Raw genomic sequence first — 21,460 nt, 5'->3', positions numbered from 1 at the left:
AAAAAAAAATCAGGAGGAAAAAAACAAAAACAAATAAATAGGATCATAAATGAAAGAGGAGAGAGGGATCAAAACAGGTGAGGGAAGAGCACACGGGACTATGGTGATGGTGCGTTGGTGAACTTGTGGTGGGAATTTTATGGGGACTTACACCTGAGAGGAGAAAGTATACATTATACAAAAATGAACAATGTTATAAAATATATTAATTGATTAATTAAAATAAATATAATTTATATAATAAAAAGAATTTCTCCTTCTTTTTAAAGATATAATTCAAATACCATAAACTCACATGTTTGAGGCATGGTGCGATGTTTTTTAGCATATACACAGTTTTGGAACTATCAACACAATCTTATTTAATTTAATGATCTATCCAAAACGAAGCCCAGTATATATTTAAGCCCTCTTCATTCTCTACTGATGAGAATGTCTAATATATCAATATTTCTTTTTTCTGATGCTGCATATTATGACCAGAGATCATGGAACATGTGCCCTTTTGGGACTCGTTTCTTTCACTAACCATGTTTTCTCAACTATCTCATGTTGGTGCTCATTTATTTAAATATTTGGTATAATTCATCAATAAGTCGACATTCCTGGGAATGTTCAAATTTATGGAACTATATTTTGTTATGAATTCAATCTTTTTGAGGGGACCTGCACTCCTACGTTTATTGCAGCATGTTTTACAATAGGTAAGCTATGGAAGCAACCCAAATGCCCAAAAATGGATGACTGGATCAAGAAGATGTGGTATATATACACCAGGGAATGTTATTCAGCAATCAAAAAAGACAAACTCATGCCATTCACGGCAATGTGGATGGAGCTAGAAGGAATTATGCTCCGTGAAATAAGCCAGAAGGAAAAAGAAAAATACCGGATGGTTTCACTTATAACAGGAATATAGGAGAGCCAAATAAGACATCAGTGTTAAAAAATAATAATAATAACAGTACAAAACACAACAAAGCAGAAACAGACAACTATAAACCAGAGACATACTGCAGGGGAGGAGGAGAGAGAGGGAGGGAGGAGCACAGGGGACTGGGGTGATGGTGCATGGATGCCTTGGGGAAGGAAATTCTATGGGGACTCAATCTGAGGGGGTGGGGGAAGTAAATATTGTTTAAAAATTAAAAAATTGATTCCTCATAACACATCCTGTTGTACGGCTTTCTTTTTTCACCATTTGTGAAAACAACTTTTCTTTTCTTTTTTTTTTTAAAGATTTATTTGTTTATTTATACAAGCACTGGGTACAGTCAGAAGCTCAGGAGGGTGAGAGAATTCACCTGAGCCAGAGCAGGGAACAGAACAGGCTGACTGAAGCACACTGCTGAGGGGAGCAGCAGGCGGCAGGAGAGGTCTTTGGGCTATGTGGGACCCCCGCCCGGCGGCCGGGGATCGAACCTGCGCTGCAGAGGCTGCGGGCAGCTTCGCAGCCCAGCGCTCAACCGCCTACGCCACCAGGGGAGGCCCAACTGTTCTAGAGCAACCCCGATACAAAACGGGGTGCCTGACTGTGGGTCCTCACCCGCGCGCTTAAAAGGACTTATCAATGCTCTACTGCAGGCACACGTGAAAGGTTAATAAAAGGTTTATTTACAAGGGAAGGGGAAATGAGGAAATGTACAGCTCTGGGAGAAAAGTGGGAGACAAAGTTTTAAATGAGTCCTACCCAATCCGCTGATCAGGAATCCCAAAATGGCGCTCTGAGAGCTGGCCGCTAGCCAGGAGCCTTGAAGCCAGGAGGCGAGCGATCGCGAGCCAGCCACCCCAAGGCCCACGTGTTTGGTTTTTTTTTTTTTTAAATTTTATATTCCCCCATACAACTGCACATGCCCCATTCTGACCCCAATCCCTCCCCTCCCGGCCCCCACCCCCCAAAAAGTGTCTCTGGTTCATAGTTTTTTGTTGATTTTGATTTTCACTTTCTTATAGTTATTCATTTTCCTGATCCCTTATTTAAGTTCTCTAGATTCCTGCTATGAGTGAGACCATCCGGTATTTTTCTTTTTCTTTTTGGCTTATTTCGCTGAGCATGATCCCTTCCAGCGCCATCCATGTTGCTGCAAATTGCATGTGTTTATCTTTTTTGAATGCTGAGTAATATTCCATGGTATATATGTACCACATCTTCTTGATCCAGTCATCTATTTTTGGGCATTTGGGCTGTTTCCAAAGCTTAGCTATTGTAAACAGTGCTGCTATAAACATAGGGGTGCAGGTGCTCTTTGGAATTGATGTTTCTGTGTCCTTTGGGTAAATACCTAGGAGTGCAATTGCTGGATCTTATGGAAGCTCTATGTTTAGTAGGTCCAGAAGTCTCCACACAGCTCTCCATAGTGGTTGGACCAGTTTGCACTCCCACCAACAGTGCAGGAGAGTTCGTTTTTCTCCACAACCTCGCCAACATTTGTTGTTGCTAGCTTTTTTAATATGTGCCATTCTCACTGGTGTAAGATGGTATCTCATGGTAGTTTTGATTTGCATTTCCCTGATTACAAGTGATGTTGAACATTTTTTCATATGTCTGTTGGCCATTTGCATTTCCTCTGAGGAATCAATCTCACCCTGACTCAAACCCAACGTTCTGTTCCCGGTCTCTGTTCGCAGTTTCTCATGCATCATTCCAAATATATGCTATACATATGGAAGCACATGTGCTTTTCTTTCCTCACAGTGGTCAGCTTACTCTTCCTCCTGCTCTGCAGATACCATCTCACTTGGCAGAGTATCTGGGAGATATCCCTATGATGACATACAAGTCTACTGGGTCCAGATCCTCGGCCACCTGGGAGTCCATTCAATATAGATATCATAACTGACTTAACTAGCCACCATCAATGAACAGTTAGGGCTTCTGCCACAAACTGTACTCCCATGAATATCTTTCTGTTCAAATATCACTGAAATATTAACTTCCGTCTGGTAGGCAGTGCAAGGGCCATCAAAGAGGCTCATGTCCTAATCCCCAGAACCTGTGAATCTATTACCTTTTGTGGCAAAGGGGACTTTGCAGGTGAGATTAAAGATCTAGAGAGGGGAGGTTATCCAGTTGGGTCCTAAATGAAATCATAGGGTCCTTATGTTAGGGGGAAAAGGATGTCCTAAAGCTGATTCCATATAGGCTTTGTGGACTCCACCCCCACCCTAGGCCAAAGCCAAAGACACTGGGAACTCCAAATCCCATCACCACCAAAGGGAAGGTGGCTGGGACCTGAGGGTGGGGTTAAGCAGCCAGGTTGGTATAAAGCCAGACATGTGGGCTTTGGAGGGGATCCCCCTTTTTTGGCTCTCCGCCAGCTCACAGCATCCGGCCAGCTCAGAGAGTGCCTTTGGGTTTCCAGGTCGGCGGATTGGGTAGGACGCATTAAAGACTTTATTTCCCTATTTTCTCCCTGAGTTGTACATTTTCCTTAATTCCCTTTCCCTTGTAAATAAACCTTTTATTAACCTTTTGTGTGTACCTGTTGTGGAGTATTAATAAGTCCCTTATAAGCGCGCGGGTAAGGACCCACAGCCAGGCAGCCCGTTTCATTTTATATCGGGTTTGACCTATAATACTTGTAAGAGGAAGGCAGGGCGATGAGAGTCAGAGGAAGCATGAGGGGGCATAGGCAAAGGAATGCAGGCAGTCTCTAGACACTGGAAAAAGCAGAAATAGTTTCTTTCGAACCTCCAGGAGGAGTTCAGCCTGCTGCCACCTGGATTGTAAGACTGACCTTAATAATAAATCTGTATTGTCTTAAGTTACTCACGTTGCGGTGATTTGTTTGAGTAGCAACAAGAAACAAAGCCAAATATAGCTGTGTCTTGCCCTCCTCGCCTTGGATCCCAGCACCAACAACAGTGCCTGATACACAGTAGGAGTTTACTCTAGATTTCTTTTTTTTTTTTAAGATTTTATTTGTTTATGCATACAAGAGCTGGGGTACAGGCCAGAGATGCAGGGGGTGAGCGGATTCACCAGAAACAGAGTGGGGAGCAGAACAGGCAGACTGACTGAAGCACACTGCTGAGGGGAGCAGCGGGAGAGACAGGAGAGGTCTGCTGCGGTGCCCAACCCCTTGCACCACCGGGGAGACCCCTACTATAGATTTCTTGAGTCAGCAGAGGGGCACGTGTGATTACAATTGTAAAATAACTCCTAGCCATGGCATTGTTCCCTCAAAGAGGATGAGCATTTCAAATATTGGTGAGGTTGTCAAGTCATCATCTAGACAGGCTGTACCAGCTTATGTTCCCATTAACAGTGCCCACTGTGTCACCTTCTCATTCCCCTCGCCCATACAGTATATTGTCATCATTGTTTTGCCAACATAATTGTGAAAAATGACATCTCATTTGTTGATGGGCATTTATTTCATAATGAGAGAGTCTGTGCTTCTTTTCATATGTTTATTGACCATTTGTACTTTCTTCTCTGTAAACTGTATGTGTTCATTCCCTGTTTTTTAATTGGGTTATTATTTCTTTTCACTAATTTGTAAGAGCTCTTCATATTGCATGGATATAAATATGTAAATATAAAAAAAATGAAAAAATGAAAAAATGGAAAAAAAAGAAATACTTTTTTTACATCACTTTTCATTTTTGTACAATGCGTGCATTTTCTTCTTGGTTATAGTCCCTGTAAAATTTCCACCACCCTTGTTTTGATCCTACTCCCTTCCCCCTCCCCCCATAGAGTGTCTCTGGTTTATAGTTGCTTGTTGATTTTGATTTTTACTTTATTATAATTAGTCTTTTTCCTGATCCCTTATTTGGGTCTTCTAAACTCCTGGTGTAAGTGAGACCAACATTATTTTTCTGTTTCTTTCTAGCTTATTTCACTGAGCATGATCGCTTCCAGCTCCATCCATGTTGCTGCAAATGGCATGAGTTTATCTTTTTTGATTGCTGAGTAATATTCCATTGCGTATATGCACCAAATCTTCTTGATCCAGTCATCGATTTTTGGGCATTTGGGCTTTTTCCATAGCTTAGTAATTATAAATAGTACTGCAATAAACATAGGAGTGCAGTTGTCCTTCTGAGTTAATGTTTTTGTGTCCTTTGGGTAGATACCTAGGAGTGGAATTGCTGGATCATATGGAAGCTCCATCTTTAGCAGTTTGAGGAACTTCCACACAGCTCTCTATAGTGCTTGGACCAGTTTGCACTCCCTCCAGCAGTGTAGAAGAGCTCCTTTTTCTCCACATCCTCACCAACATGTGTTGTTACTGGTTATTTATTTATTTATTTTTTAATATGTGCCATTCTCACTGGTGTAAGATGGTAGCTCATCATCTCATTGTAGTTTTGATTTGCGTTTCCCTAATTGCAGGTGATGTTGAAGCTTTTTTCATATGCCTGCTGGTCATTTGCTTTTCCTCTTTGTAGAAGTTTCTTTTTAGCTTTTCTTCCCATTTTTTGACTGGATTATTTACTTTGTTTTTGTTGAGTCTTTGTAGATTTTTGTGATCAGTCCTTTATCATTAATGTTATGTGCAAAATTTTTCTTCCAGTCGGTGGGGTTTGTCTTTGTTTTGGTTACTGTCTCTTTTGCTGTACAGAAACTCTTTGATTTGATGTAGTCCCAGCTGTTTATCCTTTCCTTCACTATCACCACTTTGGGTGATGTGTCTTTAAAGATGTTACTGGACTGTATGTCATGAAGTGTTTTACATATATTTCCTTCTATATATTTTATGGTTTCAGGTCTTATGTCTAGTTCTTTAATCCATTTTGAGTTGGTTTTTGTGCATGGTGTGAGGTAGTAGTCTAGCTTCATTCTATTGCATGTAGGACCAGTTTTCCCGGCACCATTTATTGAACTAAATTTAAAAAAGAAATACTTCTAAGGAAAAAAAAATCAACCTTTGTGTTTATTATAAGACTGTTCAGCTTTTTTAGTTCTCCTTGAGAGAGTTTCAGCAGTTTTCTGGAGTTTTGGCCAGATAGTTTTTATTTTATCCAATTTACTGGCATGCAATTGCTTATTCTATTCACCGAGGTGTTTTCATTTCTGTGTGTTCGTGTTAAGGTCCTATCTTTCATTTTTATTACCTTTTATCGCAATAGCAGTGGTTTACAACACTGTATGTGATTCAGAGGTATATCTTCACACCTTGGTAGATGTATGTTACCACACCACACCCACCACCAAGGCATCCATAATTTTCTATCATAGTCCATTGGGCTGCCTTTGCTCGCTTGCTGTCCAGCTTTTCGTTTCCCTCTCTGGTAGCTTCAATCTTACTATCCGATTTCTGGGTTTGTTTTTGTTTTTGTTTGTTTGTATTTTTTTTTTTTTTGGTTTGATTGTGTCTGACCCTTTGTCTTGTTTCTTTATATTCCACCTGTGCGTGAAACCCTCTCATATTTGTCTTTTTCCTTCTGGTTAATTTACTTAGCATAATCCCCTCCATTTCTACCCAGGTTATCACAAATGGCAAGGGTTCATTACTTTATATAGCTTAGTAGTGTTTGTCATTCTAATCCATCCTGTGTCCTTGAGCGTTTAGGTTGTTTCCATTACTTGGCTATAGTAAATAGTGCTGCAATGAACATAAGGGGCCTATGTGCCTTCAATTTAGCATTTTAGCACTCCTTGGGCATATATCTAGGAGTGGGATTGTTGAATCATATGGTAGATCTACTTGTAACACTTTGAGAAACCATCTTGCCATTTCCCGTTGGTACTGGAACAGTCTGCATTTCTAACAACAATGCTTGAGGGCTCCTTTTTCTCTGCACCCTCACCAACACTTGTTTTTGTTATTATTTTTTTAAATATGGGCCGTTCTCACAGGTTTGAGGTGTTATCCCATTTTGGTTTTAATTTGCATTTCCTGAGTATAAGTGATTATGATAATTTTTTCATGTGCTTGTTGGCCACTTGCATGCCTTTTGGGGGGAAGTGCCTATTTAACTCTTCTGCTCTTTTTTGATTGGGTTATTTATTTTCTTCTTATTGAGTTATATGGTTTCTTTGTAGATCCTGGGTATCAACCCCTTGTTGGATGTATGATGTGCAGACATTTTACACCATTCGGTAGAGTGTCTTTTCATTTGAGTGATAGTTTCTTTTTCTGTGCAGAAGCATTTTTGTTTGATGTATGTAGTCCTGTTTGTTTATATTCTCTTGTGTTTCTCTTGCTGCTGGAGATTAAGCCAAAAAGACATCACTATAACCAGTGTTGTTCAGTGTTTTGTCTATGTTTCTTCTATGCATTTTATGGTTTCAGGCCTTATTGTATTTTGAATTAACTTTTGCATATAGTTTGAAACAGTGGTCTGGTTTCATTCTCAACATTCATTTCTAGATAGCAGTCTAGTCAAGCAAGTGAATGTCCAGTTTTACTATTGCCATTTGTTGAAGAGATTTTCCTTTATCCAATGTATACTCTTGGCTCCTTTGTGGTAGATTAATTGTCCATGTAAGTGTGGGTTTATTTTTGGCGTTTGAATTCTTCCTTTGATTTTTTTGTCTGTATATTTATTCCTGTACCATACTGTTTGGTTTACTATATATAACATTTTAGTGTAGTTTTTCTTCTTTGTCGGAATTGCTTTTCCTATTCAGGGACTATTGTAGTTCTGTATGAATCTCAGTAGTGTTTGTTCTATTTCTTTGAAGAATGCCATTGAAACTTTGATAAGGATTGCATGGCATGTGTATATTGCTTTGGGCAAGATGGCCATTTTAACATTGCATATTCTTCCAAGCCATGAGTGCTGATTCTTCCAGCCAATGAGCAGAGAATATCTTTTGTATTGTGTCTTTTTCTATTTCTATTAACAATATATTATAGTTTTCATTTGTACATGCCCTTCACATCCTTTTTTAAGTTTACTTGTAGGTATTTAGATGCCACTATAAATACAATTGTTTTATTCATTTTTTTCTCTTCCAGTTCATTGTTTACATATAGGGGCAAACTGGTTATTTAAAAATTGATTTTGTAACCTGCCACATCACTGTACTTATTCATTCATTGTTTCTTTTCATTTCTCTCTCTCTTTCTTTAAACTTCCGTCTTCATTTTTGCATAATATATGATTTCTGCCCTCCGGTGCAGTCACCATAGTTTTCCCACCACCGAAGTGCCCACAGTCCTCCAAGACAATCCACAGCATTCCTCCCCCCCCCCCCGCCGCCACACCCCCTTCTCTACTCTTCCACTCTCCCTCCCCCACCCCTCCTGAATGTCTCAGATCTAAGGTCTGCATTCAAGTGTCAGTCTTACAATTTGTCTTTGTCTGATATTTTCTTTGGTTTCTCTATATTCCACATATAACTGGTACCATCCAATATTTATCTTTCTCCTGGCTCACTTTGCTTAGAACAATCCCTTTCAGTTCTGTCCATGTTGCTACAAATAGCATGAGTTTATCTTTTTTTTTTTTTTTTGGTCACTGAGTAGTATTCCATAGTGTACATGTACCACATCTTCTTGATACACTCATCTGTTCCGCGGCATTTTGGTAGTTTCTGTATCTTGGCTATTGTAAATAGTGCTGCTATAAACACAGGAGTGCAGGTTTTGAATAGATACCTAAGAGTGGAATTTCTGGGTCATATGATAAATACATTTTTAGTCTTTTGAGGAATCTCCACAATTCTTTCCATGCGGGCTAGACCAGTCTACATTCCAAGGAATGGTATAATAAGATTCCTTTTTCTCCTCACCCATCTCAGCACTTATAGTTTTTGGTTTTCTATCTTTCTTATTTTTTTATATGGGCCATTCTCATGAATGTGAGGTGGTATCTCAATGTGGTTTTTGATTTGTATTTCCCTGATGATGAGTGAAAATGAGCATTTTTTTCATAAGTTTGTTGGCATCTGCATGTCTTCTTTGAAGAAGTGCCTATTTAGGTTTTCTGCCCCCCGCCCTTTTTTTTTTAAAAAAAAATGGGTTGTTTGTTTTTATTTTGTTGAGTTGCATAAGCACTTTGTAGATCTTCTTTATCAATTCCTTATCAAATGTACACTGTGAAAGTGTTTTCTCCCACTCAGTAGGGTATTTTTTGTTTTGGTCATGGTCTCTTTCCCTGTACAGAAGCTTTTTAGTTTAGTATAGTCCAGTTGGTTCTTTTCTCCTTTGTTTTCTTTGCTACTGGAGATGAGTCCACCAAGATGTGTCTGAGGTTTATGTCATGGAGAGTTTCGTCTTTTTTTTTTTCCTATGTATTTTATGGTTTCAGCTCTTTAATACAAGTCTTTTATCCAGTTTGAGTTGATTTTCATGTATGGTGTGAGATTGTTTTGGATGTGGCAATCCAATTTTCCAGTATCATTTATTGAAGAGACTTTCCTTTATCCAGTGTATATACTTTGCTCCTTTGTTGTAGATTATTTATCCATAAACGTATGGTTTACTTTCTGGGGTCTCAATTCTATTCCATTGGTCTCTGTGTCTGTTTTTGTTCCAGTACCATGCTGCTTTGATTATTATGGCTTTATAGTATAGTTTGAGGTCCAGACATGTGAGACCTCAATTTTTTACCAGATAACAAGAAGCCATAACTTTATTAATTATAGAAACAGTACAAATTTCAAAGCATGCTGCAGTCACTATTTTGAAACACAAAGAGGAAAAAAAGAAAAAATGTCCTCTCCTTTAGATGGTTACATTGTTAATTCAATGATAGCATTTACAATATCATTACTATTGTTCTTCAGGGCTCCTACTGCCTTTGCTCTGGACACATTTGCTTGTGACATGACCAATGCTATGTCCTTAACTTCCACACCTGTTTTGTCAACCCCTTCCTCTTCACTCTCCTCTTGTACAGTTGGAGTCCGTGTGTTTTCTTGAATATTTAAGACAGCTTTACCTTGAACTTTGACTTTTTTTTTGAAGCTTCCAGCTGTGCTTGCTGAGAAAAATCCTCCACCTTTGCTTCCACCAAAAATATGTTGGTATTGGAAGCTGGGCTCTTGTAAACATCTGGTTTTGTGATGATAAAGAGGATATTCTTAGATTTCTGGATAGTGACCCTAGTAAAGCTGTAACTTTCTGTGCTTTCTTTTCACCCCAATTCTATTTTGCTTTACTGACTAGCTGTTCATCAATTTCAACTGCTACTGACAGCTGAGCTTATTGTGTGGTTGCCTGTGTAGAAACCTGTTCCTCGAGTTCTCGTACTGATTCATCACTATAGATTCTGTTCCAGATCCTGTCTCAGCCTGAGATTGTGGCCTGCTTTATAGCAAGCATAGTTTCTGTGGCTTCATCAGGCATTTTGTTAAGGGAACACAGAACCCAGGTGGAGGCAAAAAGAGTGTTACCTCAATTTTTACCCTTTTTAGTCAGGAGAGCTTTGGCTGTTTGGGTTTTTTTGCAGTTCAATATGAATTTCAGGAATCTTTTTTTTTTTTTCACTTCTTTGAAGAATGGCATTGGGATTTTTATTGGGATTGCACTGAATCTATAAATTGCTTTGGTTCAGACGACCATTTTAACAATGTTGATTCTTCCCACCATGAGCAGTGAATATCTTTCCATCTCTTTGTGTGTTCTTTTAATTCTTTCAACAATGTTTTGTAATTTTCCTTGTATAGGACCTTCACCTCCCTTATTAGATTTATTTCCACTTATTTATTTATTTATTTTGGTGGGAGTGTAAATGGGATGGCTTTTTTCTTTTTTCTTTTTTTTTTAAGATTTATTTATTTATTCAATCACTGGGTACGGTCAGAAGCGTGGGAGGGTGAGAGAATTCACCAGAGCCAGAGCGGGGAGCAGAGCAGGCAGAAGGACTGAAGTACACTGCTGAGGGGAGCAGCGGGCGGCAGGAGAGTTCTGTGCGCCATTCGGGACCCTCCTCCGGTGGCCGGGGAGCCGCCGGGGATCGAACCGGTGCTGCAGAGGCTGCGGGCAGCTTCGCAACCAGGCGCTCAACCACTGCGCCACCGGGGAGGCCCCAAACAATGATTCTTAATGATTGCTTTACTTCTTCATTCCCTATTTGGATTCCTTTTACTGCTTTCTCTCGCCTAATTGCTCAGCTAGGACTTCTAATACTGTGTTGAATAGCAATGGTGGGAGTGGACATCCTTATCTTGTGCCAGATCTTAGTGGAAAGTCTTTCATTTTTTCACCATTGAGAATGATACTAGCTGTGGGTTTGTTATTTATAGCTTCCATTAGGTTAAATACATTCCATTTATCCCCAGTTTTTGAAGGGTTTTCATCATAAATGGATGCTGAGTCTTATAAAATATTTTCTCAGCATCTATTGATATGATCACGTGGGTTTTTCTTTCTTTTATGTTCATGTGGTGTATTACATTGATTGATATTTGGATGTTGAACCATCCTTGTGTTCCTGGTTTAAATCCCACTTGCTCATGTTACATAATCCTTTTAATGCATTTCTTGGATTTAGTTTGCTGATATTTTATTGAGGATTTTTGTGCTTGTGTTCATTAGGGAGACTGGTGTGTAGTTTTGTTTGTTCATGTTGCCTTTGTTTGGTTTTGGTATTAGTGTAATGTTGGCCTCAGAAAATGTATTTGGAAGAATTCTTTCTCTCTCAACTTTCTGAGTCTGAACAGGATTCTGTTCAGACTATTGCTTTGTCTTGTAAGATTTGGTAGATATCACTTGTGAAACCATCTAATTTTGGGCTTTTGTTTTTTAGGAGAGTTTTGCTTACTGTGTTTATTTCCATGCATGTGATTGATTTCTTCAGGTTTTCTATTTCTTCGCTGTTCAGTCTTAGATAATTGTATAATTCTAAGAATCTGTCCATGTCATCTAGGTTTTTAAATTTGTTTGCATATAAAAGTTTATAGTAATCTTGTAATATCCTCTGAATTTCTGCAGTGTATCTTGTAACATTTCCTCTTTCATTTATGATCCTATTTATTTGAGATTCTTCCTTCTTTTTCCTAGATAATATTTGCTATTTTGTTAATTCTTTCAAAGAAACATCTTTTGGTTTCATTGATCTTTTGGACTGTCTTTTTGATTTGTATTTCATTTATTTCTACTCTAACCTTTATTATTTCTTTCCTTCTACTGGACTTTGGATTTTTTGTCCTTTTTCTATTTCTGTGAGGTGAGAGGCAAGGCTGTTTGGGCTGTGTCTAGTTTATAAAAATATTTTATTTTATTTTATATAATTCTTACATCATTTTTCATTTTTGCACAATGTATGCATTTTCATTTTGCTTATATTCCCCATACAATTCCCACCCCCTCTTATTTTGGCCCCATTCCCTCCTCTCCACCCCCTCCCCACGTAGTGTGTCTCTGGTTTATAGTTACTTGTTGATTTTGATTTTTTCTTTATTATAATTAGTCTTTTTCCTGGTCTCTTATTTAGGTTTCTAAATTCCTGCTATGAGTGAGACCATCTGGTATTTTTCTTTTTCTTTCTGGCTTATTTAGCTGAGCATGATCCCTTCCGGCTCCATCCATGTTGCTGTAAATTGCATGAGTTTATCTTTTTTGATTGCTGAGTATTATTCCATCATGTATATGTACCACATCTTCTTGATCCAGTTAAAACTACAATGAGATACCATCTTACACCAGTGAGAATGGCACATATTAAAAAAACTAGCAACAGCAAATGTTGGCGAGGATGTGGAGAAAAAGGAACTCTCCTGCACTGCTGGTGGGAGTGCAAACTGGTCCAACCACTATGGAGAGATATGTGGAGATTCCTCAACCTACTAAAGATAGAGCTTCCATATGATCCAGCAATTCCACTCCTAGGTATTTACACAAAGGACAAAGAAACGTTAATTCCAAAGGGCACCTGCACTCCTATGTTTATAGCAGCACTATTTGCAACAGCTAAGCTATGGAAGCAACCCAAATTCCCAAAAAATTTGTCTGGTTTTTTAACGTAAGCTGTGTTACTTATAATCCCCTCTTAGAATGGTTTTTGTCATGTCCCATACATTCTGAAATGTTGTGAACTCATTGTCATTTGTCTCAAGGTATTTTTTGATATCTTAGTTAACCTAGCAGTTGTTCAGTAAGTCTTATTCAATCACCACATACTAAAGAATTTCCTTTATTTGTATTTCAGTACCTTTATTTTCAGAGAAGACACTTGGTATGGTTTCTACTTTCAGGTACTTGTGGACGTTTGTCTGGTGACCCTGTATATGATCAATCCTGTAGAATGATCCATGTGCACTTGAGAAAAATGTGTATTTGACTTTTGGGGATATAATGCCCTGTAAATATCTATTAGGTCCTTGTGGTCTAGTTCTTTGTTTAGGGCTACTATGTCCTTCTTTATTTTCTGTCTCATTGATCTGTCCACTGGTGTGAGTTGGGTATTGAAGTTTCCAACCTTTTATATATTTTCTCCAATGTCTGTTTTCAAATTTGATAGTGGTTTTCTGATTTATTTTGGTGTTCCTTTATTTGGTGAGTATATATTGATGAGTGTTGTGTCTTTTTATTGATAAGTTCAGACCATTAACCTTTTAGAGTGATTATCGACATGTGAATATCTGTCACTGACATTTTCCCTAGCTTTATGTTTCTATTAAATTCCTATTCGGTTCTCTGTGCTTGTTCCTTTCCCTGGTCTAGACCCCATGGTTCCTTTTCACATTTCTTGGGGAGGGGGGAAGGTCAGTGAATACAAACTCCCTAAGATTTTCTTTATCGCAGAAGATCCTTATCTTTCTACCATAGAAGAAGAAGTGTTTTGCAGGATAGAGTACTCTTAGCTTTTGTTTTCTTGGAGTATTTTTCATGTATCCTTTTGTTCTCTTCTTGCCTATACTCTTTCTTGAGAGAGATCCCATGTCAGTCTAATTGGTGTTCCTGTTTAGGTTATGTGTTTCTTCCACCTCATCTGCTCCTTTATTATTTCCTGTCTTGGACTCTTGGAAGTTTTATTGTGTGTCTTGCTTTATTATTCCTTTCATTTAGGTAGCAAGGTGTTCTCCTTGCTTCTTCTATTTCTATGTTGATTTACTTCTTCAAGTTTGGGAAGATCTCCACTATTTCCTTGAATTGATACCCAGTTCCCTTCTCTCTCTTGTCTTCTGGGACTCCTTTCCTCTTGTCAGATAATTTTCAGGGTGTTTCTTCATTTTTTTTCTTTGTCTCTCTCTTCTTCTTTCCTCTTTTTCATTTTCAAGATCACTGATTTGTGCTTCCATTTGATTGATTGTACTTCCATGGATTTTTTCCTCAATTTTTTGCTTCCTCCTGCAATTCTTTTATTTTCTTGTTTAAAGTTTCAATTTTGATTTTCTGTTTGATGATTGTGATTTTCATAGCATTAATTTCTTTTTCTGAGTTACTTTTGTATTTTTCCCATCTTTATTTTCCTTAGTCATGGCCAACCTGAAATCTATGTCTGATAGGTAAAGAAGCTCTTCCACGTCTTTGAGTGTTGGTTCTTTGGTTTTGTTTTCCCTCTGTGGTGTATTTTTCCCATGAGGGTTTTTTTTTTTTGACATTTGAATTTTTCTTTCTTTCCATTGTTTGCTTTGGGTTTGCTTTTCTGTAATTGGGGCTTTTGCTGTGTGTGAGTCCTCCCATGATCTGGGCTTTTACTTGATGGTGGGCACAGCTACTGAGTCACTGCTACAAGAAGCTATATCCAGTGGGGGGAAAGGCCCTTTGATTGCCACTTCCAGGTCTTGCTACATTTGCACCTCTTGCCTGGGTTGGCTCCTCTACCTGCAGGGACTGACCACATCTATACTGCTCACAGGGCCCCACTCCTCACTGCTTGCTAGGGATTACCATATAAGGGACACTTGTCTGGTCCTGCTTGCTGCTTGCTGGGGCACACCAGTGCCTTCCAGGTCTATCATGCCCAGGTTGCCTGCCTATGGCAAACTACTGCTCTCCAGGATGCCCCCTACTTCAGACAGTGCTGTATGATTTTGGCTTGGCTTACTCTTCTTTTTACTGTGTGTTAACAGGAAAATTTAGGATAATTGTTGTAGATAAAATTTTTTTTAGGAAAATTTAGTGCAATTTTCTCCTCTCTTGTTAGTATAGGCATTTTTGCTGTGCTTTTGTTTCTTAGAGCTCCTTTACCTACTATATCCTACAAGGCTTGCAATTTGTGTATTTTATTTCATTCATCTCAAGTTATTTTCTAATTTTCCTTGTCATTTCTTCTTTGACCCATTGGTCACTAAGAGTGTCAAGTTTAATTTCCACACAATTTCAAATTATCCAACTCCTTTTTGATACTGATTTGCAATTGCATTCCATTGTTATCAGAGAGCAAAAATTGCAAGATTTTAATATTTTCAAAATGTATGGAGGCTGGTATAACAGCATAACATTTGGTCTCTCTTAGAGAATGTGCACTTTAAAATGAAATGTGCATTTTGCTCTTTATGGTTTTTGTGTACAATTTTATACAAATGTCTTTCAGTGCTAGTTATTAAAATACTGTTGTTAATGTGTTCTATTTCCTTGTTATTTGTGCGTGCTTATTCTAATATACTGAAACCGAGTCATTTAATTTTCTAATTCTGTCAGGTTTTTCTGCACTTTTTAAATGGGGCACTGCTGTTAACTGTATATATGTTTTTAATCACAATACCTGCTTAGTGGATTCAGCACTTTGTTATTATAAAATACTCTTCCTTTCATCTAATTACAATTTTTGTCTTAGACTATAATTTGTCTTAAGTGTGTATATGTGTATATATATATATATATATATATAGTTTTGAAGAACTCTAGCTCTTTTTTAATTATTGTTTTTATGGTATACATTTTTCATTATTTTGTTGTTAAAATACCCATGTCTTTGATTATAAAGTGCAGCTCTTCTAGACAGCATATAATAGGAATATTTAAAAAATGGATTCTGCCAATCTTTGCTTTTGATTTTTGTGGAGGGCATTTTCATATATATATTCATAAAGGATATTTTCTGTAGTACTCTGATGATGTCATATCCTTTTCAGACATTGGTATCTGGGTACTACTATTCTCACAGAATAAGGCTAGTTACTTAACATTTCTTCTTTTAAAATGAGGTATAATTGATATATGACATTATGTTAATTTCAGGTGCTCATCTTATTGAGTTGATATTTGTATATATTGCCAAAGAATCACCACAACAAATCTGGTTAACATCCATACCCATACAATTAGAAGAATAGATGCTTTCTTGTGATGACAACTTAAGATTTTTCTCTTACCAACATTAAAATAGTCAACACAATATTACAACACAGTATTACAAGCTCACCATGCTACACAATATATCCCCGCATATTTATTTACTACTTATTTTATAACTGGAAGTTTATTCCTTTTGAGACCCTTCACACATTTAACACAACCCCCAATGCCCTCTCATGGAAGCTACCAATCTGACTCTGTATCTAGGAGCTTTTTACTTTTTAGATTCAACATATAAGTAAGAACGTGGAGTTTCTCTTATTTACTTCATTTAGCATAATGCCTTAAAGTAATTCCTTATTGCTGCAAATGACAAACGTCCCTTTTTAACTGTTGTTCACTTATATATGTATATGTAATATACATACTAATACCTATAATATTTTCTTCTTTATCCATTCATCCATCAAGAAAAACTTAGGTTGTCTCGATATCATGGTTATTACAAATAATACTACATGGAACATGAGTTTGCATATATATTTTCCAGTTACTCTTTTTCTTTTTATCAGATTAGTGCTTCTTAATGAAGTTGCTGATTTATATGGTAGCTCTACTTTAAATTTTTTGAGGAGTCTCCACACTGTTTTCGATATTCACTGCACCAATCTACATTCCCACAAATAGTGCACAAAGGATCCTTTCCTCCTCACCTTCCTCAACACTTATTACTTCTTGTCTTTATAATAATAGACATTCTAATATGTGTAAGGTGATATCTCCATATGGTTTTGATTTGAATTTCTTGATTATTTGTGGTACTGAGCACTTTTTCACATGCTTTTTGGCCATCTGTGTTTCTTCTTTGGGAAAAAAGTATCCAAATCCATTTTATACTTCATTGATTTCTTTTCTTTATTTTTCCATTATTGATTGTATGAATTCACTGTGTATTTTGAATATTAACCTCTTATCAGATACGTGATTGGCTAACATTTTCTCCCATTAGGTTGGTTGCCATTCTTTTTGTTATATGGTTTCCTTTACTGTGCAGAAGTTTTTTAATTTGACTTACTTCCTTTTGATTATTCTTGCTTTCCTTTCCTTTGCTTTTAGTGTCAAATCCAAAATATCATCATGCCACTCCTCTTCTGGCCTACAAAGTTTCCTCTGAAACTTCTGATTGTCTGTGAGTGCTCCTTTGTATGTAAAAGTCATTTTCTTCTTTCTACTTTTAAGATTCTCTCCTTGTATTTAACTTTTCACATAATTATATATCTTGGTTTGGTTCTCTTTGGGTTCCTTTTACTGGGAACACCTTGAACTCCTCTATCTGAATGTCTGTTTTCCTCCCCAGGCTATGGAAATTTTCAGACCTCATTTCTTTAAATAAGCTTTCTGTCTTTTTGTCTGTTTCTTTCTTCTGGGACACCTATGATGTGAATGTTGGTCTGCTTTGATTTTGTTTTATAAGTCCCTGCAGCTATCTTTGCATTTTTTATCTTTTGCTTTTTGATGCTCCTTTTCGTTGAGTTCTACTTCCCTGTCTTTGAGCAGACTGGTACATCCTTCTGTTTGATCTAATCTGCTATTGAACTCCTCTAGTGGGTTTTTCATTTCAGTTATCATTTTCATCAGCTCTCTGACTCCTTTTCATATGCTCCTGTATTTCCCATTTCTTTGTAGATGTTCTTACTGTGTTCTTCTATTCTTAACCCAACTTCAGTAAGTATCTTTGTGATTGTTACTTTGAAACCCTTTTCCAGATAATTTTTTCCCTTCTTTTATTAATTTTTTAATTTTCTTACAGTGTCATTCATTTTTGTACAGTATTTGATTTCTTGTCTCAGGTGTAGTCCCCATAAATATCCCACTAGCATATCTCCTGCGAACCATCACCATGATCCTTTGTGTTTTTCCCACCCCGGTTTTCACCCCTTTTCTTCCCCCATCTTGATTTAAACCTCAGATATATAGTTGCCTACAAGTTTTGTCTTTTTAAAAAAATTTTGGACCCTTTGCCTTTGTTGGTTTCCCTATATTCCTCTTATAAGTGATATTTTCCAATATTTTTATTTTGTCTTTTTGACTTATTTTACTAAGCATAATCTCTCCCAGTTTCATCCACGTTGCTGTGAATGGCATGAATTTATCTTTTTTTGATTGAGTAGTATTCCACTGTATGTATGTACCACATCTCTTTGATACAGTCATATGTTTTTGGGCATTTGTGTTGTTTCCATATCTTAGCTACTGTAAATAGTACTGCAGTAAACGTAGGACTCCAGATTTCCGTTCAAATTAATATTTTTGTGTCCTTTGGGTAGATTCCTAGGTTGTGGGTCATATAGCAGATCCATTTTAAATAATTTCAAGTATCTCCACACAGCTTTCCATAGTGGTTGAATCATTTTGTATTACCACCATCATTGTAAGAGGGTTCCTCTCCCTCCACATTCTCGCCAGGATGTTTTTGCCAGTTTTTTTTTTTTTTAATGTGGGTCATTTTTACTAGTTTAAGGTGGTATCTCATTGTGGTTTTGATTTGCGTTTCCCTGATTATAAGTGATGTTGAGCATTTTTTCATATACCTGTTGGCTATCTGCCTTTCTTCTTTGGAGAAGAGTCTTTTTAGCTCTTCTGTCCATTTTTTTTTTTTTACTGGATTGTTTACTTTGTTTCTGTTGAGTTGTGTAAGCTCTTTGTAGATCTTTATGATCAGTCCCATATCAGTAGTATTGTGTACAAAAATTTTCTCCCTTTCCATCGGGTGTCTCTTTGTTTTGGTCACTGTCTCTTTTGCTGTGCAGAAGCTTTTTAGTTTGATGTAGTCCCAGTTGTTTATCTTTGCCTTCATTTTCTTTTTAAATATTTTATTTTATATAATTCTTACATCATTTTTCATCTTTGCACAATGTGTGCATTTTCATTTTGGTTATATTCCCCATACAGTTGTACTTCCCCCCTTATTTTGACTCTAGCTCTTCCTTTTCCCACCACTCCCCCCTCCCCCCATAGTGTGTCTCTGGTTTATAGTTGCTTGTTGATTTTGATTTTTACTTTATATTGATTAGTCTTTTTCCTGGTCTTTTATTTAGGTTTTCTAAATTCCTGCTATGAGTGAGACAATCCGGTATTTTTCTTTTTCTTTCTGACTTATTTCGCTGAGCATGATCCCTTCTAGCTCCATCCATGTTGCTGCAAACTGCATGTGTTTATCTTTTTTGATTGCCCAAATACCTTCATTTACTTTGCCTCAGGTGATGAGTCTTCAAAGATGCTTTTGAGATGTATATCATGGAGTGTTTTGCATATGTTTTCTTGTATATATTGTATGGTTTCAGATCTTACACTCAGGTATTTTGTCCATTTTGAGTTGGTTTTTGTGTATGGTGTGAGGTAGTAGTCTACTTTCATTCTTTTGCATGTAGCAGTTCAGTTTCCCCAGTACGGTTTATCGAAGAGTCAATTCTAGCTCCATTGCATATTCTTTGCTTCTTTGTCATAAATTACTTGACTATATATGTTTAGCTTTATGTGTGGGTTTTCAATTGAATTCCGTTATTCTGCATCTTTTGTTCCAGTACCATGCTGTTTTAATTATTATGGCTTTATATTATAGTTTGAAGTCTGGAACTATAATACCTTCATTTTCCCTGTTTTTAGTCAGGAGAGCTTTGGCAATTTGAGATTTTTTGTGATTCCATATGAATTTCATTAATATTTGTTCTAGTTCTTTGAAAAATGCCATTGAGATTTTTATTAGAATTGTACTCAATATGTAGATTGCTTTTAGTAGGCTGTCCATTTATAATGTTAATTCTGTTGTTCCATGAGCAGAGAATGTCTTTCCAAATTTGTGTCTTTTTCTATTTATTTTACCAATATTTTGTAGTTTTATTTGTTGAAGTCTTTCACCTCCTTTGTGAGGTTTAGTCCCACATTTTTTGTGGTACAATTATGAATGGGATGGTTTTATTGAATTATTCTTCTTCAAATATAAGAAGTTTACATATAAGAAGTACACTGATTTTTTGTGTTGATTTTGTAACCTCCTATGTTATTAAACTGGTTTGTTGTTTTAATTAGTTTTTCTGTGGTGTTTCTAGGATTTTCTACATATATGATCATATCATCCAGATAAATTTCTTATCTACATTTCTTTATATTTTTCTGTGGTTTTCTCTAGTTTAGTTTGGAACATATTCATCTGTTTCTTCATTTCCCTTGATTCTTTGTATTGGCTTCCATGCATTAGATGAACATCCACTTTTTACAATCATGAATATGTGGCCTCAGGTAGGAGATGAAACTTTTTGCTCAACCGTCTCCTAGGTCTTGGTTGTCTCTCAGATATTTGTGATTATCCAAGCAGCAAATTCTATCTTTAATAGCTTCCAATAGTTATGGTCTGTTAGGGTCCCTAAAGGGATGATCTCTGCACCTAAATTCAGACTACTTGGAAGAGAGACCGTCAGGCAACAGCTTATCTCCTTTGGTTAGAGTCTTGTGGGAGCTGTATGTTACCAGAGCCAGGTGATCTATAGATATCTCTCAGTAACAAGTACAAAAAAAAATTGAGGACACTAGATGGTGGGTAGAAGATCCTTTCTGGGAGATAGCAACATGATAGAGTGAGTTAGAGGCAGAGTTCAAAGATGGGTCTCACCAGTCTTATCCAGAGATTATTTCAGCAACCCCTAAATGTGTGTTAAGTTAGATGCCTGACATTTTTGCTGTCTTTTAAAAATAATCAAGTAAGTCTCTTCCACAGAAAGTGTGGTTGCTTTTCATTGACTGCCTCTGTCTTGGGCTCTGAATTGGGTGAGTGTACAAATGGTAGCCCTTTAAGGACTGGTTCTCAATTAAGAATAGCTGTCTAGATGTTATGGACATGAGCCCTACTGGATTCTGAAGCTATATGTTTTGGGGAATTATTTCCAGTATTGATAATAAATTCCTTATGTGGGGTTCAAACCCTGTGCTCCTTATGTAGAAGGTACAGGTTTTGAGTTTCTTCCAGACTGTAAATCACTGCATCAATAGTGGGGTTTATTGAAAGATTCTGTTAACAACCTCTTCTGTACATATAAATTTGGCTTTTGTTTTCCAGTTTGCCCAATCTGCAGTAGTTGCTCAATTTTGGGGGTTATTTTAATAATTCCATATATAGCTGTATATTTTGTGTGTCCATGGGTGGGGGAGGTGTGCTCGGGATCATCCTATTCAGCCATCTTAAACTGATGTCCCACAAGACATTTCTGAGCCTCAAAGAACTATGCTGATGTTCATGAGCTATGATTGATTTTGATGGGCTGTGAGGCTGATGGACTTTTGCTTTTCTATGCTATTTTCTCTATGTCATGGGCTGGAGG

The 21,460-nt window shown here is 37.2% G+C and overlaps 1 pseudogene; it reads right to left on the bottom strand.

Moving 5' to 3' along the window:
* Positions 1-9,631: 9,631 nt before the first annotated feature.
* Positions 9,632-10,247, bottom strand: LOC119246707 (nascent polypeptide-associated complex subunit alpha-like; annotated as a pseudogene).
* Between the last annotated feature and the right edge of the window lie 11,213 nt (positions 10,248-21,460).

This window comes from Talpa occidentalis, unplaced genomic scaffold (genome assembly GCF_014898055.3).
Source record: "Talpa occidentalis isolate TD23 unplaced genomic scaffold, MPIMG_talOcc4v2.1 talOcc4.15, whole genome shotgun sequence".
In the NCBI taxonomy this organism is placed as follows: Eukaryota; Metazoa; Chordata; class Mammalia; order Eulipotyphla; family Talpidae; genus Talpa; species Talpa occidentalis.
Note: the sequence above shows the minus strand (reverse complement) of the source record. Positions and strands in the feature narration are given on the sequence as shown.